We start from the raw sequence: 10436 nt of genomic DNA on the forward strand, positions 1-10436 counted from the left end.
GGCGTGTGCTGGGGATCGGGTGGGAGTAGATCTGCTAGGGACCAGCCCAGGAGGTGAGGACGACCACGGCAGACTTTCCTCTGTGTGTCGGGACCCTTGCAAGGATTCTTGCAAGCCCGCTGGGAGAGGGAGAGCAGCTCTGCCCCTGGGGTAGGCGAGGAGGTGTCTAACCCCCTGTTCTCTTCCCAGATGCTGCAGATCCTCTGCAGGCTTTCACGGAGGAGGATTTTGGGTGAGCAGACAAAGTTTTGATTATTTTTGAAGCCAGTGAGCTCAGGGTCTCCAGAGGAGACAAAGGAAGTGCCGGCATTTGGCTGCTGGTTGTGACTCTAGCTTAGGGAAGAGGCTTTCCGTGGGGTGGGAGCTGGGAGGAGATGGCCATGGAGATGAGAAAGTGCCTGAGGAAGCCCGTGGGCTCAGAGCGATCGCCACACTACACTGGAACAGCCCTGGCTTTCCAGTTCCTGCAGAGTAGCGCTGCAAAATCTGCAGGGCAAAAGCCGCCAGAGGGACTCGGCTGGTTTGCCCGTGGGAGGTGACAGAAAGCCCAGCTTGTGTTTTTCTCCCTACCTACAAAGCACCTGTAAGAGTCACGCCTGCCTGCGGCCTCGTGCTCTGCTTTGAACAAAGGGCTTTTGGTGCCGTCTCTGTGGGGAGAAAGACCAGCAGAGGTGATGCCCGTGTGTTCTTTGCTCTCTTCCTCCCCGGGAACTCTCCTCTGAGCAGCGCGGCAGAGAGCGAACAGGCAGCTGAGCTGCCCAGCAAGACCGACGGGAAGAGCAGCAGCGCGTGCTCCTGTGAATGCGAAGCCATCGTGGAATCGGTGCTCGTGCCTTTGGCTCGCCACTACAAGGCGATGGGCGATACTGCCAGAGCCTTTTACTACCTCCTGGAGTGTGCGGCTGCCTACCTGCACGTCTCCAACATCTACATGGTGAGGTGCCCCGCTTGCCAGCACCCACTGTGCACGGAGTCCTGCCTGGCTCCGGGCAGGACAACTTCCCCGTTGCAGTCGGGCGTGCCTTGGAAGGGACGGGGGTCAGACCCTGACTTTTTCCTCCGGTTCGCCTCTTCTGCGGCAAGAGACGCAGGGCGCTGTGCCCTTGGCACGAGGGGCATTAGCAGGGAGGCGGTCTGAAGGATCACTGGTGCTGTGCTCTGAGCCAGCGTGGCTGTGTTTGGGCGGGCATCACCAGGGGGAGAAACAGGCCCTCTTAAGAGCGATGCCGGAGGCAACGAGGGAGGACAGGGCTGGCCGTGGGCTCCGCACCCACGCTCACCTGCTCTCTGTGTGCTTGCGCAAAGGCCCTCATGAAGCTGAATGAAGCGGAGGTTCTGAGGAACTCAGTAGCGGAGAGAGCGAAGGTGATAGCCCGCTTCGAAGAGGCCACCTTCTTCAGCCTCAAAGGGGAGGTAAAGAGACGGGGAGGTCTGGAAGGATCTCCTTGGGGACGGAGCTGGATGCCTGCCCCAGTTGCAGGGGATATCCCCGGCACCTCCAGCCACTGGCAGATTCCTGCAGTCTCTTGGGCAACTCGGCCATGTCGGGATGTTTCCCTTTTCCTCTGCAGGCCTCCTGGCGTATGGGACGTGTGAAGCTGGCAAAGAAAATGATCAGGAAGGCTTTGAGCCTGCTCAAAAGGCAGTTCCCCCGGACCATCCTCGGAGCCTTTGTCAAGTCTCAGGTGGAAAAGTTGCCGTGTGCCGCGTACGTTGCCAGAAGAGCATCCTCCCTGCCGCAGGAGGCCCGGTAAGAAGCAGAACTGAGAACCCAGGGGAGGAAGAGCCATCTCCTCCCTGGTCCCAGGCACCCAGGCCCAGCCCTGCCTAGACTTGAGGCCACACCTAACCTGGCGCATGGGCCTTAGCAGGACCGAGGCACCAAGGAGCGATGCGCGGGTAGAACAGGGACCGGCAGAGCCCCACGCTCCCTCCCTCCCTGCGCAGTCGCGGGAACAAAGCACGCCTTTGGGTAAAAAGCAGCTTGCAGCCGGGGATGCGTCTGCCGGCGCGCGTTGGCAGTGGCAGGGGGTTGGTGGTGGCTGGGAAGAGAGAGCTGTGAACAGGGAGCAGAGGCTGAAGAGGGGCAGGGGGTCTGGAGGCAGGAGCAGGACGTGGGGACGGAGCAGTAGGTGGAGGTGAGGAGTGAGGATGAGGAAGCTCAGAGAGTGATCCCCCTTTTCCTGCCGGTTCCCAGCTTTGCTTGGCCCCCCCGGCGCTGTAGTGCCAACACGCCCTCTCCAGCGGTCGGCTTCCCCCGGCGGCACTTCTTTGTCTGCCCCCTTCCGCTCCGGCAGCCCTCCCTCCATCAGCTCCCTTTCCTCCCAGGAGGTGTAACTGGCTTGTCCCCCGCCCCGCTTCCCCCGTCCCTGTCCCATTTAGCACTGTGCAGCGGGTGCCCCTGGGCCCAGCAGTTTCTCTTGTGCGGCAGGAGGAAGAGGCTAGCCCGGCTGCTGCGGCAGAGCTGCTGCCTTTCCTTACTGGAGCACCTCTTCAGCCTGGAGGGAACGCCCAGCGGACCAACGTTCTCCCGCCTGGCAGCGCGCATGAAGGCCAACACGGACAGGGCAGCGGACTCATACTGGGCAGCAGACTCCCGCCACAGATCCGCTTAGCTTCATTGCCACCCTGTTCCGTCTCATTAAACGTCTCCTTTATGACGACCTTTGTTGTCATTCTGAGATACGCTGTCCTATCGTTTCCGTGGAGGGCTACTGGTGCTCCCTCAGCGATGGCTGCAGCTCTCTCGCAGGCCCTGGTGCAGACTCACGACTGAAGACGCTTCTGAGTTTAGGTCACATTAAAACCAGAGACCCTCTAAAACCCTGGCCCTCTCTCTTGCCCTTGTTCCTCACCCCCCACGTACGGTCAGCCGTACTGCTGCTCCCTATCCTTCCCCAGCTAAAGGGGAGGAGAAACCTGTTCAAGAAGGCAAGGGTGGCAGGAAGAGCCCCAGCTGCCGAGGGGACTTTGGACAGGTATCTCCAAAGGTTTTGCCTTGTCTGAACCCGTTGGGGGACTTGAAACAACACACCCTTCTGCCCCGCATTGCCCGCAAGTCAGCGTCTGCCGCAAAACTCTACGAACAATTACGGTGCATAAGCAGCACCGCAGACACTGGGGAAGAAACGTGGGGCCACAGCACGCAGGTAGGTCATAGGTCCGCTCCTCCTGCCCTTCCAGCTGGCAGCACTCCTCCCAGCGGCAGAATTCCTTAGGCTCATCCCCTCCGGCTGCCTACCAGCGGCTTTGGCGTGAGAAGGGTTTGCATCTGGAAGTTATTATCTTCTGCGCTTCACGCTGAGGCACCTGTAAGATCGTGGCAGGCTTCCAAATCGCGGGCATAGCTACAGAAGAGGGGCAGGAGCTCAACGGCGAATTGCAGCTCCGTTAGGGAACTGCAGAATGGCAGGGGCTTCATTCGAGGAGCTTCCAGTCACCTGCAGGAGCTCACCGGCGAATTGCAGCTCCGTTAGGGAACTGCAGAATGGCAGGGGCTTCACTCGAGGAGCTTCCAGTCACCTGCAGGAGCTCACCGGCGAATTGCAGCTCCGTTAGGGAACTGCAGAATGGCAGGGGCTTCACTCGAGGAGCTTCCAGTCACCTGCAGGAGCTCACCGGCGAATTGCAGCTCCGTTAGGGAACTGCAGAATGGCAGGGGCTTCACTCCAGGAGCTTCCAGTCACCTGCAGGAGCTCTGCCTGTGCAGCTTTGCCCCTGGCACCCTCCTTAGCACAGAAGTTCGGTGGCCGAGCTCACAGCTGTGCCAGGCCTTCTGGTCCAAAAGCTTCCGTTTCTTCACACAGGCGTTAAGCAGGACCGGGGTCCCTCCGGCCGCACGTCATGGCCTCCCCGCTGCCAGCTGGGACCGTCCCTATGTGTGGCACCTACTGCAGTGGCCAGTTGTGCCTTCAGCCATCCCCGAGGTGGGCGGATAAAGCTAACCCACTCCAAAAGTCAGCCCAAAAGGGGACCGATAAAGTCACAGAGTCTCACTTCAGAGATGACCTGGAGGTGCCTGGATTCTCGGTACCCAGCTGTGCTCCAGAGCGGCCAGCTGCACGTTTCAAGGATGCTTCTGGTCCCCAGGCTCCCAGGAACGTTCTTCTGCTCAGCCATTTCCCCTTCGGAGCAGTCACCCTCAGGCTGCTCACACCTGCCTGTTCCTGCCCTACCAGCACCCCAACCGCGTGGCATCACAAGCACCTGCACAGCAGAAGCAGAGCCCAAATCCTCCTCTTCACAGCCCAAATATTGTTGGAGCCAAGCCTCATTTTTAGGGTACGAACCCTCATAAGTTCCAACCCCCCCCTTTTAAGGGCCAAACACTCATTTCAAGGGCCCAGAGCCTCATTCTTAAGGACCAAAGTCTGATTATGAAGGTCAAAGCCTCATTTTTAGCCTCCAAAGCCTTATTTATAGGGTCCAAACCTGTCTTTTATTACCAATAGCCTTTTTTTAGGACACAGGCTTCCAATTTTAGCGTCTAAACCCTCACTATTATGGCAGAAAACCTCATCTTAGGCTCCAAAGCCTCATTTTATGGTCCAAAAGCTCCATTTCAGTTTAAAAAATCTCATTTTTAGAGTCCAAAGCTGCATTTTTAGTTTCTGAAGTCCGATTTTCAGGCTCCAAAGGCTCGGATTTAGGATGCAGCCAGTTGTTTTTAGGGTCCAAGCCATATACTGAGTTTCCAAACCCTCATTTTTAGGGTCCAAACCGTTCTTTTGGGGCTCAAAGCTTCAATTTTAGGGTCCACAGCTTGGATTCTAGAGTTCAGAATTGCCTTTTTATGGCCCAAACCCTCATTTTTAGGGTCCAAACCCCTCTTTTGGGGCTCAAAGCTTCATTTTTAGGGTTCACAGCTTTGATTCTAGACTTCAAAATTGCCTTTTTATGGCCCAAACCCTCATTTTTGTGGTGTAAACCCCTCTTTTGGGGCTCAAAGCTCCAGTTTTAGCGTCCACAGCTTTGAGTCTGGAGTTCAGAATTGCCTTTTTATGGCCCAAACCCTCATTTTTAGGGTCCAAACCCCTCTTTTGGGGCTCAAAGCTTCATTTTTAGGCTCCACAGCTTGGAGTCTAGAGTTCAGAATTGCCTTTTTATGGCCCAAACCCTCATTTTATGGTCCAAACCCCTCTTTTGGGGCTCAAAGCTTCATTTTTAGGGTCCACAGCTTTGATTCTAGACTTCAAAATTGCCTTTTCATGGACCAAACCCTCATTTTTAGGGTCCAAACCCCTCTTTTGGGGCTCAAAGCTTCATTTTTAGGGTCCACAGCGTTGAGTCTAGAGTTCAGAATTGCCTTTTTATGGCCCAAACCCTCATTTTTAGGGTCCAAACCCCTCTTTTGGGGCTCCAAGCTTCATTTTTAGGCTCCACAGCTTGGATTCTAGAGTTCAGAATTGCCTTTTTATGGCCCAAACCTTCATTTTGATGGTCTAAACTCCTCTTTTGGGGCTCAAAGCTTCATTTTTAGGGTCCACAGCTTGGATTCTAGACTTCAGAATTGCCTTTTTATGGCCCAAACCCTCATTTTTAGGGTGTAAACCCTCCTTTCGGGGCTCAAAGCTTCATTTTTAGGGTCCACAGCTTTGCTTTTAGAGTTCAAAACTGCCTTTTCATGGCCAAAACCCTCATTTTTGTGGTGTAAACCCCTATTTTTGGGGCTCAAAGCTCCACTTTTAGCGTCCAAATCTTTGAGTCTAGAGTTCAGAATTGCCTTTTTATGGCCCAAACCCTCATTTTGAGGGTCCAAACCCCTGTTTTGGGGCTCAAAGCTTCATTTTTAGGGTCCACAGCTTTGATTCTAGACTTCAGAATTGCCTTTTTAATGGCCCAAACCCTCATTTTTAGGGTCCAAACCCCTCTTTTGGGCCTCCAATCTTCATTTTTAGGGTCCACAGCTTTGATTCTAGAGTTCAAAATTGCATTTTTAAGGCCCAAACCCTCATTTTGATGGTCCAAACCCCTCTTTTGGGGCTCAAACTTCATTTTTAGGGTCCACAGCTTTGATTCTAGACTTTAGAATTGCCTTTTTATGGCCCAAACCCTCATTTTTTGGGTGTAAACCCCTCTTTTGGGGCTCGAAGCTTCATTTTTAGGGTACACAGCTTTGATTTTATACTTCAAAACTGCCTTTTCACGGCCAAAACCCTCATTTTTGTGGTGTAAACCCGTCTTTTGGGGCTCAAAGCTCCAGTTTTAGCGTCCACAGCTTTGACTCTAGACTGCAGAATTGCCTTTTTATGGCCCAAACCCTCATTTTTAGGGTCCAAACCCCTGTTTTGGAGCTCCAAGCTTCATTTTTAGGGTCCACAGTTTTGATTCTAGACTTCAGAGTTGCCTTTTTTATGGCCCAACCCTCATTTTTAGGGTCCAAACTGCTCCTTTGGGGCACAAAGCTTCATTTTTAGGCTCCACAGCTTGGATTCTAGAGTTCAGAATTGCCTTTTTATGGCCCAAACCCTCATTTTTAGGGTCCAAACCCCACTTTGGGGCTCAAAGCTTCATTTTTAGGGTCCACAGCTTGGATTCTAGACTTCAGAATTGCCTTTTTATGGCCCAAACCCTCATTTTTAGGGTCCAAACCCCTCTTTTGGGGCTCAAAGCTCCAATTTTAGCGTCCACAGCTTTGAGTCTGGAGTTCAGAATTGCCTTTTTATGGCCCAAACCCTAATTTTGAGGGTCCAAACCCCTGTTTTGGGGCTCAAAGCTTCATTTTTAGGGTCCACAGCTTGGATTCTAGAGTTCAGAATTGCCTTTTTATGGCCCAAACCCTCATTTTTAGGGTGTAAACCCTTCTTTCGGGGCTCAAAGCTTCATTTTTAGGGTCCACAGCTTTGATTTTAGAGTTCAAAACTGCCTTTTCATGGCCAAAACCCTCATTTTTGTGGTGTAAACCCCTCTTTTTGGGGCTCAAAGCTCCACTTTTAGCGTCCACAGCTTTGAGTCTGGAGTTCAGAATTGCCTTTTTATGGCCCAAACCCTCATTTTGAGGGTCCAAACCCCTGTTTTGGGGCTCAAAGCTTCATTTTTAGGGTCCACAGCTTTGATTCTAGAGTTCAAAATTGCATTTTTAAGGCCCAAACCCTCATTTTGATGGTCCAAACCCCTCTTTTGGGGCTCCAAGTTTCATTTTTAGGGTCCACAGCTTTGACTGTAGACTCCGGAATTGCCTTTTTATGGTCCAAACCCTCATTTTTTGGGTGTAAACCCCTCTTTTGGGTCTCAAAGCTCCATTTTTATGGTACACAGCTTTGATTTTAGAGTTCAAAACTGCCTTTTCACAGCCAAAACCCTCATTTTTGTGGTGTAAACGCCTCTTTTGGGGCTCAAAGCTCCAGTTTTAGCGTCCACAGCTTTGAGTCTGGAGTTCAGAATTGCCTTTTTATGGCCCAAACCCTCATTTTTAGGGTCCAAACCCCTGTTTTGGGGCTCAAAGCTTCATTTTTAGGGTCCACAGCGTTGAGTCTAGAGTTCAGAGTTGCCTTTTTTATGGCCCAACCCTCATTTTTAGGGTCCAAACCCCTCTTTTGGGGCTCCAAGCTTCATTTTTAGGCTCCACAGCTTGGATTCTAGAGTTCAGAATTGCCTTTTTATGGCCCAAACCTTCATTTTGATGGTCTAAACTCCTCTTTTGGGGCTCAAAGTTTCATTTTTAGGGTCCACAGCTTTGATTTTAGAGTTCAAAACTGCCTTTTTATGGCCCAAACCCTCATTTTATGGTCCAAACCCCTCTTTTTGGGGCTCAAAGCTTCATTTTTAGCGTCCACAGCTTTGAGTCTGGAGTTCAGAATTGCCTTTTTATGGCCCAAACCCTCATTTTGAGGGTCCAAACCCCTGTTTTGGGGCTCAAAGCTTCATTTTTAGGGTCCACAGCTTTGATTCTAGACTTCAGAATTGCCTTTTTAATGGCCCAAACCCTCATTTTTAGGGTCCAAACCCCTCTTTTGGGCCTCCAATCTTCATTTTCGGGGTCCAGACCTTTGAGTCTAGAGTTCAGAATTGCCTTTTTATGGCCCAAATCCTCATTTTTAAGGTCCAAAGGCTCCGCTTCAGTTTACGAAATCTCATTTTGAGAGTCCAAAGCTGCATTTTTAGTTTCTAAAGTCTGATTTTCAGGCTCCAAAGGCTCGGTTTTAGGATCCAGCCAGTTCTTTTTAGGGTCCAAGCCATATACTGAGTTTCTAAACCCTCATTTTTAGGGTCCAAACCGCTCTTTTGGGGCTCAAAGCTTCATTTTTAGGGTCCACAGCTTTGATTCTAGACTTCAGAATTGCCTTTTTATGGCCCAAACCCTCATTTTTAGGGTCCAAACCCCTCTTTTGGGGGTCAAAGCTTCATTTTTAGGGTCCACAGCTTTGATTCTAGAGTTCAAAATTGCATTTTTAAGGCCCAAACCCTCATTTTGATGGTCCAAACCCCTCTTTTGGGGCTCAGAGCTTCATTTTTAGGGTCCACAGCTTTGATTTTAGAGTTCAAAACTGCCTTTTCATGGCCAAAACCCTCATTTTTGTGGTGTAAACCCCTCTTTTTGGGGCTCAAAGCTCCACTTTTAGCGTCCACAGCTTTGAGTCTGGAGTTCAGAATTGCCTTTTTATGGCCCAAACCCTCATTTTGAGGGTCCAAACCCCTGTTTTGGGGCTCAAAGCTTCATTTTTAGGCTCCACAGCTTTGATTCTAGAGTTCAGAACTGCCTTTTTATGGCCCAAACCCTCATTTTTGTGGTGTAAACCCCTCTTTTGGGGCTCAAAGCTTCATTTTTAGGGTACACAGCTTTGATTTTAGAGTTCAAAACTGCCTTTTCACGGCCAAAACCCTCATTTTTGTGGTGTAAACGCCTCTTTTGGGGCTCAAAGCTCCAGTTTTAGCATACACAGCTTTGAGTCTGGAGTTCAGAATTGCCTTTTTATGGCCCAAGCCCTCATTTTTAGGGTCCAAACCCCTGTTTTGGGGCTCCAAGCTTCATTTTTAGGCTCCACAGCTTGGATTCTAGAGTTCAGAATTGCCTTTTTATGGCCCAAACCTTCATTTTGATGGTCTAAACTCCTCTTTTGGGGCTCAAAGTTTCATTTTTAGGGTCCACAGCTTGGATTCTAGAGTTCAGAATTGCCTTTTTATGGCCCAAACCCTCATTTTTAGGGTGTAAACCCTTCTTTCAGGGCTCAAAGCTTCATTTTTAGGGTCCACAGCTTTGATTTTAGAGTTCAAAACTGCCTTTTCATGGCCAAAACCCTCATTTTTGTGGTGTAAACCCCTCTTTTTGGGGCTCAAAGCTTCATTTTTAGCGTCCACAGCTTTGAGTCTGGAGTTCAGAATTGCCTTTTTATGGCCCAAACCCTCATTTTGAGGGTCCAAACCCCTGTTTTGGGGCTCAAAGCTTCATTTTTAGGGTCCACAGCTTTGATTCTAGACTTCAGAATTGCCTTTTTAATGGCCCAAACCCTCATTTTTAGGGTCCAAACCCCTCTTTTGGGCCTCCAATCTTCATTTTCCGGGTCCAGACCTTTGAGTCTAGAGTTCAGAATTGCCTTTTTATGGCCCAAACCCTCATTTTTAAGGTCCAAAGGCTCCGCTTCAGTTTACGAAATCTCATTTTGAGAGTCCAAAGCTGCATTTTTAGTTTCTAAAGTCTGATTTTCAGGCTCCAAAGGCTCGGTTTTAGGATCCAGCCAGTTCTTTTTAGGGTCCAAGCCATATACTGAGTTTCTAAACCCTCATTTTTAGGGTCCAAACCGCTCTTTTGGGGCTCAAAGCTTCATTTTTAGGACAGCTTGGATTCTAGACTTCAGAATTGCCTTTTTATGGCCCAAACCCTCATTTTGATGGTCCAAACCTCTCTTTTGGGGCACAAAGCTTCATTTTTAGGCTCCACAGCTTTGATTCTAGACTTCAGAATTGCCTTTTTATGGCCCAAACCCTCATTTTTAGGGTCCAAACCCCTCTTTTGGGGCTCAAAGCTTCATTTTTAGGGTCCACAGCTTGGATTCTAGAGTTCAGAATTGCCTTTTTATGGCCCAAACCCTCATTTTTAGGGTGTAAACCCTTCTTTCGGGGCTCAAAGCTTCATTTTTAGGGTCCACAGCTTTGATTTTAGAGTTCAAAACTGCCTTTTCATGGCCAAAACCCTCATTTTTGAGGTGTAAACCCCTCTTTTTGGGGCTCAAAGCTCACTTTTAGCCTCCACAGCTTTGAGTCTGGAGTTCAGAATTGCCTTTTTATGGCCCAAACCCTCATTTTGAGGGTCCAAACCCCTGTTTTGGGGCTCAAAGCTTCATTTTTAGGCTCCACAGCTTTGATTCTAGAGTTCAGAACTGCCTTTTTATGGCCCAAACCCTCATTTTTGTGGTGTAAACCCCTCTTTTGGGGCTCAAAGCTTCATTTTTAGGGTACACAGCTTTGATTTTAGAGTTCAAAACTGCCTTTTCACGGCC

The 10436-nt window shown here is 50.2% G+C and overlaps 1 pseudogene; it reads left to right on the forward strand.

Moving 5' to 3' along the window:
* The window catches only part of LOC142076128 (adenylate cyclase type 10-like), a 62065-nt pseudogene extending 59450 nt beyond the window's left edge, over nt 1–2615 (forward strand).
* Nucleotides 2616–10436: the final 7821 nt, after the last annotated feature.

Source organism: Calonectris borealis, unplaced genomic scaffold (assembly GCF_964195595.1).
Source record: "Calonectris borealis unplaced genomic scaffold, bCalBor7.hap1.2 HAP1_SCAFFOLD_33, whole genome shotgun sequence".
Classification (NCBI taxonomy): domain Eukaryota; kingdom Metazoa; phylum Chordata; class Aves; order Procellariiformes; family Procellariidae; genus Calonectris; species Calonectris borealis.